This window comes from Ambystoma mexicanum, chromosome 4q (assembly GCF_040938575.1).
Source record: "Ambystoma mexicanum isolate Mex_15411 chromosome 4q, UKY_AmexF1_1, whole genome shotgun sequence".
Taxonomy (NCBI): Eukaryota; Metazoa; Chordata; class Amphibia; order Caudata; family Ambystomatidae; genus Ambystoma; species Ambystoma mexicanum.
In genome coordinates, this window is record NC_090928.1 from 1,291,834,491 (window position 1) to 1,291,849,720 (window position 15,230).

A 15,230-nucleotide genomic window follows, 5' to 3' on the forward strand; every position below is an offset into this window, starting at 1 on the left:
GTCACTCTTCTCTCCTCCCGGCACAACCTTTTGTCGTCTCCCGGGCAGTCCTATCAACAGCCTGCGTATGGGTTGTGGCTCTATACCCCTGACTTCCCAATTAATTGCACAGAAGTCGCTGTCTTCTGTTCCCCGCTGTGCAATGACCTGGCCCACTTCGCAGAGGGGCATGGAGGATTCAGCCCCCCCCCTAGGCTTGTTGCCGCTGGTCTCCTCAATCCAGGGTTCCCTCACCCCTTTGCAGTGCTCTGTCCTCACCTTATCCAGCCAGCCCCCACAGGGTGCCTGCAACTTTTGGGTAGGTCTGCGGGTGATCCAACCATTATCTGTGTGTCTTTGCTGCTTCAGTGGAGACCTGTTGCTGTTCCCCTGCACATTCTTTATTCGCCCCCCTGTGACGGTGTCTTTAATCCTTAACTGGGAGCACGTATACAGTAAAATAGTGAATGTGTAACCAGGAAGTCCTGGTTGATGTAATCCATGTATGGACTTTCCTCTAATGACAAGGCTGTCATTTGTTTTTGTCACCTAGGAGACGGAGTCTCGTGGGGAGGACGGAGAAAAGGACGGTTACGCATGGGCGTATTAAGAGAAGTTTTTTTTTTTTTGTTTATAAAGCAGCTGTTGGCTTCGGCCCTGAAAGACGATACGAAGTTGCGCCGTTGCGCAGGTTGCCGAGTTATTATTTTTGGCTGTACGTTTGAATACAGCGACTGTGATCGCTGACTTTGCTGAGGGAGGCATCATACCGGAACGAGCGAAGGAGCCGTGTCGGGAGTGCTGAAGTTGACCGTGGAAGTGGCCGAGGCGAGAGGCAGTGGACGCCGTTACCTTGGGGAAGCTGTCCCGAGGCAATACAACGATCGTGGCCGCTGACTTTGCCGAGAGAGGTAACCTTCCTGAATCGACGAAAGTGTCGTCACCGAAGGGCAGACGCAGATCGTTGAGAGGGCTGAGACGGGAGACCCTGAAGGCCGTTGTCCTGGAGAAGTCGGACAGAGCCAACTACGAGTCGTGCCTAGAAGAGGATGACGGAACGCAGAAGTCCTTGCCGAAGGAAACCGTAAGACAGTGAAAGTAAGTTCAGAGAAAACCCGGATGGGAGTTTTGTTGATAGTGAAAGACTTTCGAAGAGGGAGAACATTATAGACTGCAGGGAACCGCCAATAAGGGAGCACCTTTATTTGATGGACATTTTTATGAAGTCAGTTACCGAATAAGGACTGCAATACGACGGTGCAAATAAACCTCGAACTGCAGAATTTTTGAGAAATGACTGGAAGAGGCTGAAGAGGGGGGAGAGGTCGAATCCAACATATTTATGATTATTATCTATGTAAGGAGGGAGTCTCAAGGATATTTTATTATTTCCGATGAAATGAAGTATCTATTGAAGAGAAGATATAGAGGCTTTGCGACGATGTGTTAGGAAACAGGACTACCAATATTAGCCTTTTTAAAAAAATACTCAGAAGTGTAAGAAGCTAAGTTTGGCTAATTGAAGAAAACCAACATAAAAGTTTACTTTGAGAGAAAAGAAACAAGTTTCAAAACTATATGGTGGAAGGAGAGAAGTAACAACATCCTCAAAAGAAAGAGTCAAAGTAACATAAAGAGACACCTTACCTTGGGCCAGAGGAAAAATCCGCACTAATGCAAGATTGACCAGATTCAACGGTGAAGACGTATCCTTTTCATTTAAACGATCTCTGAAAGAAAGAGGAAAACATTGTTAATAAAGTTATTTGGAATCTCGTTGCATTCCATACAAACTATTTATTGTCTCAGACTTTTATTTTATACGATATTGAAGACAGGCCATCACAGTTTGGTGTCAGAAGTGGGATAGAGAGAACGCAATGGAGGAACTTATCAAGACCCTAAGTGAGGGACAACAAATGTTACAGCAGGCCTTGCAAATGCAGAATCAACAGGCCCAAGCAGACAGACTAGCTTTTCAGCAAGCTTTACAAATGCAGCAAGCACAATTATTAGAGGTTACTAATACTAGGAACAACCCTCAAGTACCTACGTCTGTCTTGCAAAAATACGCGACTGGGGAAGATCCGACCCATTTTTTTGTGAACTTCGAGAGGGTAGCTAGGAACGCCCAATGGCCAGCCGAGAGATGGTGCCATTACATTGCACCATTAATGACCGGAGAAATGCAGTCAGCCTATCAGGCCGCCAACCCAACGGGAGATACCCTATACGGAGATATGAAGAAAGTGGTGCTAGAAAGAATGGGACACGATGAGGAAATGTACCGAATCAAGTTTAGAGAAGTCAAATTGACGGGAGAGGAAACCCCCAGACAGTTATTTTATAGAGTAAAGGAACTGGCGGAGAAATGGTTGCAACCTAGTCTGACCACTACCAAGGAAATAACAGAGAAAGTGATCTTGGAACAGTTCATTGAGGCCCTTCCCGGTCCTGTGCAGAGATGGGTCAAACAACATCATCGACTGTCTCTACAGGAAGCGGTAGATGTGGCCTCCGCTTATCAGAAAGCGGGTCAGGGACGGTTGGTATCCTTTACGACAACGTATAAAGCACAGCCAAACAACAATAAAGCTGGGTCTCAACCAAGATGGCCCCACTCCATGCTGAGGAAGCCAGAAGGAGAAGTGGTACGGTCCAGACCCAACAGTGAGGGTCCTATAAATTATCGTCCCTCCACCACAACCCTTCGAGGACCTCAATGTTTTGACTGCGGAGACTGGGGCCACCTTGCTAGATTTTGCCCGAAGAAATCAAGAACAGAACCAATGGATGTGGGGGTATTAGACTCCATTAAAGAAAGTGAATACGTTGAACAAGCGCCTGCAAGGCAGTCACAATACTTATATACGTGCGAGGCTGAGGTGGATGGAAAACCTACAACTGCCCTAGTCGACTCGGGAAGCCTTCAGACTGCCGTGACGTCAGAATTGGTAGGTGAAAGTTATAATTCCTCAGGGGAAATCCCAGTTCGCTGTGTACATGGGGATGTAAAGGCTTATCCATCAAAGTACATACAGATCAAATTGGGAGGGGAGAAATGGGGAGTAAAAGCAGCCGTACTACCCTCTTTACCAAAACCCTTGTTAGTTGGGTCAGACATACCTGAATTCCCTAAAATAATACATGCAATTGAGAAGAGCTGGTGGGACGAGGCCCCTTTCAGGGAAGAAGAAATATACAACACCGCATCTAAGCAACCAAAGAGCAAGAAAGTGAAGAGAACTCAAAAAAAGGAATGGAAGGAGAAGAATATGCTCCCGTTAGCCGTTGATTGGAAGTTAGAAGAAGATGGGGATAGTTTTAGGTCGGCTCAAGCACTGGATCCATTACTTCAGTATGCTCGAGAACGAACGTCAGACGATCCTACAGGACAAGGTCCACGTTTCATAAAAGAGAAGGGGTTGTTATACCGTGTGAGTAAGTCCAGGAGTGGAGATGAGCTGAAACAACTTCTAGTTCCAAGAAAATATTATCAAACAGTCCTGGAGGTAGCTCACTTACAAGTTGGTGAAGGCCATCTCGGAACGGAGAAGACAACGAGAAAAATTTTGGATAGATTTTACTGGCCAGGCATATACCAACAAGTGGTTAGGTTTTGTCAATCCTGCGAAGAATGTCAGAAGAAAAATAGAGCTAATGTAAAGAAAGCACCCTTGCAACCAATGCCACTGGTTCTAGAACCTTTCAGTCGGATTGGACTTGATATTGTCGGGCCGATAGACCCCACAAAAAGAGGCCATAAGTACATCCTCGTTGTGGTAGATTATGCCACTAGATATCCAGAAGCTTTTCCGTTAAAGGCCACCAATACGCAACAGATATGTGATGTATTGATTCCCTTTATTGGACGAGTGGGGATCCCAAGAGAAATCGTAACAGACCGAGGGTCGAACTTTATGTCTAATGTCTTGAAACAAGTTTGTGAGATACTAAAAATTGATCATCTAAAAACAGCTGTATACCATCCCCAGACTGATGGGTTAGTTGAGCGCTACAACCAAACTATTAAACAGATGATAAAGAAGACCACTTCACCAGGAAACGGAGACTGGGACAGAATGTTACCATGGATATTGATGACTCTAAGAAACACACCCCAGTCATCGACAGGTTTCTCACCTTTCGAATTATTGTTCGGAAGATCAGTAAGAACTTTATTAGACATCCTGAAAGAAAATTGGGAGGAACAACCAGATCAGGAGTTGACTTTAACAGAATACGCATCACAGTTGCAAGATCGAATCGAGAAGCTACAAGATATAGCTAGAAACAACCTTCTTCAAGCTCAAGTGAAACAAGAGAAATATTATAACCAAAAGGCCCAGTTACGTACGTTCAAAACAGGGGATCAAGTACTAGTGCTGATGCCCACCTCAGACAATAAAATGTTGGCCAGCTGGAAAGGACCTTTTGAAATTCAGGAGGTACTGGGACCTTTAACATATAAGGTAAAACAGCCAGGTAGTAGACTGGTTTGTCAGACCTATCATGTGAATCTACTGAAAAAGTGGATACCTCCAGTGCAAACCATTGCCATGATTACCAATGAAACACCAGCAGAAGAAAACTTTCCCCAGATTAAGGAAAGGTTTGGTGTGGAAAGCTTGAACATTAACCCTGAACTGTCTGGCCTACAAAAATCTGATCTGTCTTCCCTCTTACAAGACTTCACAGAGATATTCTCATCCCTACCAGGAAGAACCAAATTGACTTGCCATCGTATCGATACTAAACCAGGATCTCTAATAAGACTCAGACCATATCGAATACCGGAATCAAAAATAAGCTCCATAAACCAGGAAGTACAGGAGATGTTAGATTTGGGTATCATTGAGCCATCCCATAGTGATTGGAGCTCACCGGTGGTCTTGGTACCAAAACCAGATGGCAGTGTAAGGTTCTGCATGGACTTCCGAAAACTGAACGAAATCTCTAAATTTGATGCTTATCCCATGCCACGTATAGAAGATTTATTGAATAATCTAGGGAAGGCCAGATTTTTAACAACTATTGATCTAACCAAAGGCTATTGGCAGATACCATTATCACCGACAGATAAGGAGAAGACAGCCTTTGCTACACCTACCGGCTTATACCAGTTCACGGTGTTGCCATTTGGGTTACATGGAGCACCTGCAACATTTCAGAGATTGATGAATCATCTCATAAAGGGTCATGAAAGTTATGTCGGTGCATATCTTGATGACATCATTATCTATAGTCATTCGTGGCAAGAACACCTTATACATCTGAGGAATATACTTTCAACTTTGAGACAAGCTGGGTTACATATAAACCCTAAGAAGACACATGTAGCAACCTTCCATACTAAATATTTGGGATACTATGTGGGTCAGGGAATGATTAGACCCCAAGAAGAAAAAGTGAAGGCTATAAAGCAGTTGAAATTCCCAGAAAGTCCAAAACAAGTACGGGCATTTCTAGGATTTGTGGGGTATTACCGACGGTTTATCCCGCATTTTTCTACTTTAGCCGCTCCTTTAACAGATCTGTTGAAGAAACCCACGGTATCTAAGAAAATTTGGGAAACAGTTGAAACCAGAAAAGCCTTTGATCTTCTAAAAGAGGCTCTCACCAAAAGAGCTGTCTTGCAATGTCCAGATTTTAAATCTACATTTACTCTTCAGACTGATGCTTCAGGAACGGGACTCGGAGCAGTACTTCTTCAGAATCAAGGCGAAGGGGAGAGGCCTATACTGTTCATCAGTAGGAAATTGCTACCACATGAGTTAAGTTACCCGACCATAGAGAAGGAGTGTCTGGCCGTCAAGTGGGCCATTGAGGCACTCAGGTACTATCTGCTTGGTCGAGAGTTTACGCTGATTACAGATCACGCTCCCTTGGTCTGGTTAGCCCGTAATAAAGACTCAAACCAGAGAGTTCTAAGATGGTTTCTTTCCCTCCAACCCTTCTCCTTTAATACTGTTCATAGACCTGGAAAAATGCTATCACAAGCTGATTATTTGTCCAGAGCAGAAACCCTTCCCGAACGTAAGGGTTTAGTAGAGGGGGTGTGACGGTGTCTTTAATCCTTAACTGGGAGCACGTATACAGTAAAATAGTGAATGTGTAACCAGGAAGTCCTGGTTGATGTAATCCATGTATGGACTTTCCTCTAATGACAAGGCTGTCATTTGTTTTTGTCACCTAGGAGACGGAGTCTCGTGGGGAGGACGGAGAAAAGGACGGTTACGCATGGGCGTATTAAGAGAAGTTTGTTTTTTTTTGTTTATAAAGCAGCTGTTGGCTTCGGCCCTGAAAGACGATACGAAGTTGCGCCGTTGCGCAGGTTGCCGAGTTATTATTTTTGGCTGTACGTTTGAATACAGCGACTGTGATCGCTGACTTTGCTGAGGGAGGCATCATACCGGAACGAGCGAAGGAGCCGTGTCGGGAGTGCTGAAGTTGACCGTGGAAGTGGCCGAGGCGAGAGGCAGTGGACGCCGTTACCTTGGGGAAGCTGTCCCGAGGCAATACAACGATCGTGGCCGCTGACTTTGCCGAGAGAGGTAACCTTCCTGAATCGACGAAAGTGTCGTCACCGAAGGGCAGACGCAGATCGTTGAGAGGGCTGAGACGGGAGACCCTGAAGGCCGTTGTCCTGGAGAAGTCGGACAGAGCCAACTACGAGTCGTGCCTAGAAGAGGATGACGGAACGCAGAAGTCCTTGCCGAAGGAAACCGTAAGACAGTGAAAGTAAGTTCAGAGAAAACCCGGATGGGAGTTTTGTTGATAGTGAAAGACTTTCGAAGAGGGAGAACATTATAGACTGCAGGGAACCGCCAATAAGGGAGCACCTTTATTTGATGGACATTTTTATGAAGTCAGTTACCGAATAAGGACTGCAATACGACGGTGCAAATAAACCTCGAACTGCAGAATTTTTGAGAAATGACTGGAAGAGGCTGAAGAGGGGGGAGAGGTCGAATCCAACATATTTATGATTATTATCTATGTAAGGAGGGAGTCTCAAGGATATTTTATTATTTCCGATGAAATGAAGTATCTATTGAAGAGAAGATATAGAGGCTTTGCGACGATGTGTTAGGAAACAGGACTACCAATATTAGCCTTTTTAAAAAAATACTCAGAAGTGTAAGAAGCTAAGTTTGGCTAATTGAAGAAAACCAACATAAAAGTTTACTTTGAGAGAAAAGAAACAAGTTTCAAAACTATATGGTGGAAGGAGAGAAGTAACAACATCCTCAAAAGAAAGAGTCAAAGTAACATAAAGAGACACCTTACCTTGGGCCAGAGGAAAAATCCGCACTAATGCAAGATTGACCAGATTCAACGGTGAAGACGTATCCTTTTCATTTAAACGATCTCTGAAAGAAAGAGGAAAACATTGTTAATAAAGTTATTTGGAATCTCGTTGCATTCCATACAAACTATTTATTGTCTCAGACTTTTATTTTATACGATATTGAAGACAGGCCATCACACCCCCCCAGGGCCCTCCTTCCAATTATCCACATGCACCTTCAGGGCTTTTCCTCCCTGGCCCCTCCATCAGGTGCCCAGGAGCCTCTCTTCCCCACTCTGCGAGTTCACTTTGGCGTAAGTCGGTAGGGGTAGGAAGAGGGAGGGATGGAGATGCTTGCGCCGCTTCACCTTATGTTTTCTGGCCTCCTCCAGCTTGGGGCTCAAGTCCTTTCCACTGGCCCTTATCTGCCCTATCAGGCCACACTACGCAGGGAGCCCTCTTCCTGCAGGGGGGGCTGGTGAGGCTTCACACAATCACTGCGAAGCTTCTGTTCCACTGCTGCCTTACTGCACGGTTTGGCTCGGCGCCTCCACCGCCTCTGGGCCAACAGCTGCCTAATGTTGACTCCCTCCAGTTGAGGGCACTGCTTGCGGTATGCTCTGCCCGCCTCTAGGGAACTGTTGCCGTGCGTCTCCCTTTTGCAGTGCGGTAGGCCTTTTCCGCGGCGGCCTTTCGATCCACCGTTTGGGAGCGTGGCTCGTCGCTCCAAAGTTCATGTGCTGTTTCACTGCGCCTTTATTGTCACTGCGCTGCCCTCCTGCCCTTCAGCAGGTTCTACAGTGGGATTTCTTCCTCACATGCAATGTTTATGTCTGATGGGGTGACGAGCTCCCGGGCTCACGCTGCCATCTTGGTGCGCGCCCTCTATCGGTCGCGTACAGGTGCACACTTTTTATTCTTTTCCAGACTGCATCTTGATAATAGTCCTCTTGGTTTAGACCAGTCTTTGTTGGCTGTCTGGCTCGAATAATTGTTCTCCTTTTTCATGATTAGATTCCACAGCTTCGCCAACCCTCTTCATTACTTAATGTCTGTGCTTTTAAGTGAGGCTAATTTTCTACATCATTAGTGGCTTTCTCAATTAAACTTTGAGTGCCCATGTTGATGTTCAACTGGCCATTTATGGAAGCAAGCCCTGTTATTTCTCCCTGGCTTTCCATTCCTGTCCCAGGCTCTTACATATCCCTTGTTGGCTGAATCTGCCTTCTCTAGGCCAATCGCTAAGCCTTCTGCCTTTTTTGGCCCTCTTTCGACTTTTTTTTTTAAGCCATTAATCCAGGGCCCTCTATTTACTGGCATAGTATTGGAACCTCTGTTATTACTTGGTTCAGTCACTTTCAGATCATATTTTGAATTATCGCTAATACAGATGATGTTACTGGTATTTAATGTTGAAAGTGAACTCTTGTTACTTTTTGAAGCTCTCTTAGATTCCCCCTTCTGCTTGTTGGTCTTCTTTTCTTAAACCCATTTCCTGTTATTTCATTTTCTGTGGGATCTTTTACGTTTCCCATAGTTGTGTGTGTCTTCACAGACATTCATAGGTGCAGAGATCAGAGACAGTGGGCCTCATTACAAATCAGGCGGTCCGGAAATAACGGTGGCGGTAAACCCGCCGCCACCGTTGTTTCTGGACCGCTTGATCCCGACTCCTGCAGGCGGGAGGTGATGTTCCCGCCAGGTTTGACCTGGCGGATTTAACACCGCCCGCCTGCAGGCGGACGAGGAAACACCGGCAGCATTACGAGATGCTGCCGGTGTTTCCATGATCCCCATTCCCATGGAGTCCCATAGGACTCCATGGGAATGGGGATTAACACCATTCCACCTCCGTGATTCCCGGAAAACCGGGGTTGTAATGCCCAGGTAATTCCAGGAATCGCGGAGGCGGAATGGTAATACGAGTGCGGCGGTAACCAGGCGGTTTTACTGCCTCGGTTACCGCCGGACTCGTAATGAGGCCCAGTATACTTTGGTTTACGCTGATATAATTTACTACCTCGTCCAACTCCAGAGTTATATTTAGAATCGGGTTCTTCCAATTCTGCTCTCATGGTAGATCTAAGTCCGGGCTCATCATTCGAGAGTATTAGGTCTGTTTTTGCCACCATCATGTTAAGATCCCCATGTTCTTTGATTAAGGATGAACATAACCCGAATACTGCTCCCAGGGTAGCAGAGTGTGTATCTAGCCTAGCATTCAGGTTTGGTGGTGGGGCATGAAAAAGAGAAGAATTTGCCAGGGTACCATTTTCTTGAGTGAAAAAGGAGTTATCAGCTACTTTGGCTGCAATCCGTAGAAGATCTGGTAATGTGGATACATTTATACCACTCAGGTATACATTGGTTGCCTTCTGATCTTGCTGCAAAGAACTCTGTGATTTTTGTCTGCTCACTACCCTCCTTCTGTCAATTTTTTCCAGGGTCTTTAGCACCAACCAATCTACCACATCTACCACTTTTGTCTTGTGCTATTGCCTCAGGTAGCGTGGTGGGGGGAGTCTGGTGGTTGGCTTTTCTTTGCACAGGAACGCAACTTGGGAGGCATGTTTGTAATGTACTTCAAGTGAGGAGTCCAGCACACTGGTATGATTACACATTATCTCAAAATGATAACTTGCACTCACTGTGATCCCGGATCATGTTATGCACACACCTAGGGGTGCAGTGCTAGATACGACTCCTGCGCAATATGCCCCTTTTTGTGTCAAAGTCACATTCACCAGGCCACAAGGTCACGTCCTCAAAAGCACGGGGGCACACTCAGCCACACGGACGGTTAAAAATGTGTGCACGGCACAGATGGTAGACTGACACAATGGAGAGCAGAGTGATAATTAGCTTTCCGCAGCAGGATTGCTCATACTACGGTCACCACTGTCCCACACACAAATACAGAGCCTGTCTGACCCTAGTAACTCCACACAACTAGGGCTTATTCCCACGTCCTGTTTCAAACAGCAGGGTGCAGTTGCACTCACTGTAGGTAACGGGGCTCACAGTTCTGTGTCAGCTCAATAGGGGCACAGGGTGGGGGTACAGCAGCATAGGAATAAGAAAAAAAGAAAACAATGCTGAGCAGCAGCTGTTGCCTGCCAATACCTGTGCAGCCAAGCTTGTTCTCCAATGTGCTCCACCAAAGTTCAGGGTCAAAAACCGGTATTCAGGCTACTAGGCAGGACAGCTCTTGCTCCACAGGACTCATGACACAGCATGCAGTGCAGACCAAAGCAACCCTGCACTTTTCCACTGCATCCACTGGCCTATGCACGGCGCCTCGGAGGTGCTCAAAAGTCCTTCTGGATCCTCGCTTTCCAGGCACCATCACAGCTGCATGGGATACAGTGAATCGTCAAGCCGCACCAATGACTCAGACCTGACCGCTTCTGACAAAAGTACAATACAATATAATTCTCAGCTGTCAATCCAATGTCAAAACAGTCAACTAAGGACCGGTCATCTCTTTTAGGGAAAATACACTGATCCTATTAAAAACTGTTAGAAAAGGTACATTCAAGTGAATTGTTCTTCTTTCTGATTCTAATGTAATTTGTCCTCAATGTGGTGGGCTCGTAGCACACTTATCTTTTTTAGGGTGATGGATGTGATTATGCACACTTTTAGAGGGTGGGGCACAAGAGTGTGGGCAAGGCACAAGTCACCCTCAAGCCCTCTCTAAAAAACTGGCAACTGTGTCATCAGTGGTCTGCGCTATTTCAATTATATATTCATTAGAGTTGGAGGATGTTTATTTTAAACTTCACGTCACAGACTAGTCAAAGCTGAATAATACAAAACAATTTGATTTAAGTAATATGATCAGGGTGCAGTCAGTGATGGATAAAATGGGAAAGGTCGCACTGGCTCGCTGCCACTCAGATGGGAGACCTCACAAGCTGATCTCTGAGAGCGAGGGTGGTTTGTCCTCACAGGGCCCCCACTTCCGGCCTCGGTGAGAACATGGTGGCCATCTTCAGAAGACCCCTTCCCCCAAAGAAAGAACATAGTTATTGAAGAAAGAAAAAACAAGTTATTTTCAACCATTCTGAAATTTTTAATATGTATAACTACAGTTTATATGCTGAGTAATGGCAATGAAGAAGCTTCACATAAAAAATATACAAGATTAAATCATTCTAATCCATCGAGTAACAGAAACAAGATTATTGTATTGTATTGTTTATTTATTTATAGAGCGCACCTGGCCGTTAAGCAACTGGGCGCTTGCAAAGAATAAAATCTTGAGTTACAGGTACATAAATAAGTTACATTTCTTATGTTACAGAATCATATGTCAAGCATTTCTTATGTTACAATGTCGGATGACTTACATATGGGAAATATTACAGTTTAAAATATTTGCAGTGGATGTACAGAGTATTTGGTGCACTTGAGACATTTTAGCAGTCGTTGGATTTAAGCCAGAGTTTGACGTTGGCTTTGAACACGTGGAAGGAAGGGGTGCAGACGTTAAGTTCTGTGTTTTACTTGGGGCTGTAAAAACATGTTCAAATCTGCGAGTAAAATCCATTCAGTTCCATGTCACCGGAAGCAGAGACAACACCGGGCATCATAGACTTTACCACCCGCAGCATTTACGGGCAGAGCCTGGAGATGGGAACTGTGCACCTGTTAAGATTGCTGTGTACACCTCCGCCTGTTTGCTAGAGTCCCCCACCCCACACACCCTTTCAGAAGCAGCAGTACTGGAAGACCACGCCCAGGTAAGGCGTAGCAGGGCCTCGCTCTTTCCTGGGTCAAAAAGGAAGCCCTTCCTGGAATCATTCTTGAGTCATCCAGGGACGTCATCCATGGCTAGTTCAGGGAGATCATCCAAAACTACCCTGAAGTATGTGTATAGGCCGAAATATTTAAATGAGATGACTCTAGAGTATCACAGAAACTACTCCAGGATGTGTTCTGATTTCCTCCAGTGATGATCTTCCATTACTTCAGGATGACCCCAACTCCAGGATGGGTGGGGATTACTCCAGGATGACCCCCATGACTTCCGGATGTGTGGGGATTACTCCAGGATGACCCCCATGACAACTTCAGGATGGGTGGGGATTACTACAGGATGACCCCCATGACAACTTCAGGATGGGTGGGAGATGACTACAGTATGGTTCCATGACATCTTTGGGTTTGGAATTGTGAACGGTTATTGCAGACAACTTCAGGAGTAGTTATTTCATGATGCTTCCAAAGGATTAGGAAAAGGGTTTGGATTCCTTGTGTGTTCGACGGGTGGTATTACTACAGGGTGAGCCTAGTTAGACGTAGTGTACTGGAAAACCTCATGAGCATTTGCAGCCGTCACTTTCCATCTTTGCCTTCTATGTTGGAGCACTCAAATGTTGTTAACTAAATCCAACGATTTAGTATACAAAACTACAAATCCACCCCACAATGTCACAAACCAACCTGTAAACTCCCTCATTTCAGTTCTCACCTCTAGCTAACATGGCATCACACCCAATAAACTCTCACAATTACAGATCATTGCACTAAAATACACACTTTCAGTGACCTAAACAGAATCCGTTAAAGGTCTAACTGCATGACCGACTGCAGACAATCACTTCCCCCAATAGCAGTATGAGCAGCTAACAATTAGTTCGACCATTCACCACACCCAAGAAACACTTGCTGACCCCACCAGAAATCATAGACAATAGCACAAAAACATGTACCATTTACAAGTTGGCACCAACCTACAAATTCACCAGATCAACTATATATAGTTCTACACACAAGAGCACTTGCATCTTCAGTTTCACACAGCAGCCCGTGAGCTACAATTACTTTGTCAATTAGTATCAGGGTCTGACATAGCAACCAAACTCGGTTGTGAGGATATTCCAATTCCATTGTTTTTAAAGACCACAGGTGTGTGGGAACATGTAGGTGTCACATCACTGTCTAAACGGGCATGACCGTCATACTGTAACAAGGACACACTGTTGAAAAGACGTGGTGATAGAGTTGAGCTTGTCAAATTAGATCTGTCCGACAAAACATTTGTAGCACACCACTGGCTGTTACTTGATAGTTCAATATTTTGTAGTTTTTGCACCACTACATCTTTGGGGACTGCAACATTACACAGAGACATCTTCCGATTTACTGCTGTCTCTATCAATTGTCCAGGTGAACTAACAGAGGTGGGTTCTGAGGAAGGAATGTAGGCGGAATGAAGAACACTAGCCATCCCGGGCAAAAGACTTCGGCTTTCCATCTTTTGTGACCAGCCATTACTATGTTTGGGAATAGTCGATTTCCACCCATCATCGTTTACAATATAATTCTATTTGGTTTTTTTTTCACTGCATCTTCTTCTTGTAGTTCATGCAAAGTTTTCCCACGCTTCGTAGATTCCACCAGTAGCTGCTTTTTCTCCTCTGCTTTTCTTTTTGAAGCCTGAATTAGTCCCTCTGCATCACAGCAGGTTTTAATTATTTTGTCAAATGTTTTCTGTGTCTTAATACACTGTTTCTTAGCTGCAGCTATGAAAAAGGCAAAGTAAAACTTCATAATGTGACTATCAATACAACAGACTTTTTGCTTGAGCTGTACACTGAGAGTGACTCCCCTTAAGCACGATCCTATCTGCCCCCGTGGTTTCATTTTTGCCTATTCTTTCCCTCCTTGGCGCTTTCAATCCCTCCCCATGGAGCTACCCACAACTCAGTCTAGCTGCACACACACTGTGACCTGGACTACGATCCCCAAGGGTATTCAACCCATGCCGCTTTGCCAATAACATAAGTGAAATCATGTAGACCATCCATACTTTAGAGACTTACTCTAGAGGAAAGAGATGCTGTCAAAGAGTGATGGGCATGGACATACACATCTGTATGTGGGAAAAAAGGGAATGCCTCCTCGTAGGGACATCAGAGGTACCCTCAAAAATCAAATAGATGGACAAAAAAAATACAATGCTTACCTGCCGACTGATAAAGCAATACTGCCTTGAAATCCTTTTCTTCACATATTTCTCTTCTACTTTCATCACGCCCCTCTATCAGCCATTTGCCAGGAATTGCCAAAGGCTCAAATTCCCCATCTTTTCAAATACACAGAAAATAGTTGAATCAAAGAAAAGCACATTAAATAGTGCCATGATTTGAATTATTGCCTGAAAGCAAGAAAAAAAAGAAAGTCAATTTAGTATGCTCCAAGTATTTGTGAAACTTGTCTGTACCCAAAACCATTAATTTATAGTGGGCTTGCTATGGATGTTCCTGCCTAATGTGCCCCTATTTGTGGGTGAAGCGTCTATTGGTGCTGGTAACTTCCTCCAAGGATTTCACCCATTGTGGCTTCCACTAGTTGCATCTGCTCGCTAATAGAATTAGAGGTGGGTGTCCTGGAGAAGCAATAGCTCCTTATCTGCAGAGCTCTTGTACCTTAAATGCAGCAGAATCATGTTGTGTGTGTCCTTTAAAAGACAAGCAGCCATTTCAGTTTCTTAAATGTAAATATCAACCTTAGAGAGCCCTAGCTTGCGGACAGCAACATGTACAGGAAATTATATGGACCGGAAATAAGAGGGTATGCAGGGACAGAACCCATGATCAATGTGATCTCTACTGGGGGAACAAAAAGTGAATATTACACCTTAGCAGGCAGGCCTTTGCTAATATGATGAGCCAGACCTCCCCACCCCCCATAAGCATCGCTACTGTGCCATTATTATGCACTACAGCTGAACTAGTTCAGAGCTCATGAGCAGTGGAAAAATCCTGCAAAAACATAAACCAATCCATGGGTACATTTTGCAGAGGAATGGTTTCTCACACATGCGCCATGGCCCGATTGTCATGATGCCTACCCCCAGGCATCCGGATCGAGTCCATCAGCCCCGGGAGCAGGCATCCAGATCCTCATTAAAACCCCAAAAGCCCCAGCTGGGGGCTGTTTGGATTCAGTC

General features: G+C 45.0%; 1 long non-coding RNA gene across 3 annotated transcripts in view; it reads right to left on the bottom strand.

Moving 5' to 3' along the window:
• LOC138468386 (uncharacterized) overlaps window positions 1-15,230 on the bottom strand; it is a 163,925-nt gene that overhangs the window by 131,974 nt on the left and 16,721 nt on the right. For 2 of the 3 annotated variants that reach the window (XR_011268252.1, XR_011268251.1), the window contains exons 3-5: window positions 10,394-10,621; window positions 7,270-7,352; window positions 1,627-1,709 (exon numbers count right to left, since the gene is read on the bottom strand). This is a non-coding gene — a long non-coding RNA (uncharacterized lncRNA). The remainder of the gene's footprint in view (window positions 1-1,626; window positions 1,710-7,269; window positions 7,353-10,393; window positions 10,622-15,230) is intronic. The other variant, XR_011268253.1, reaches the window with a different exon arrangement.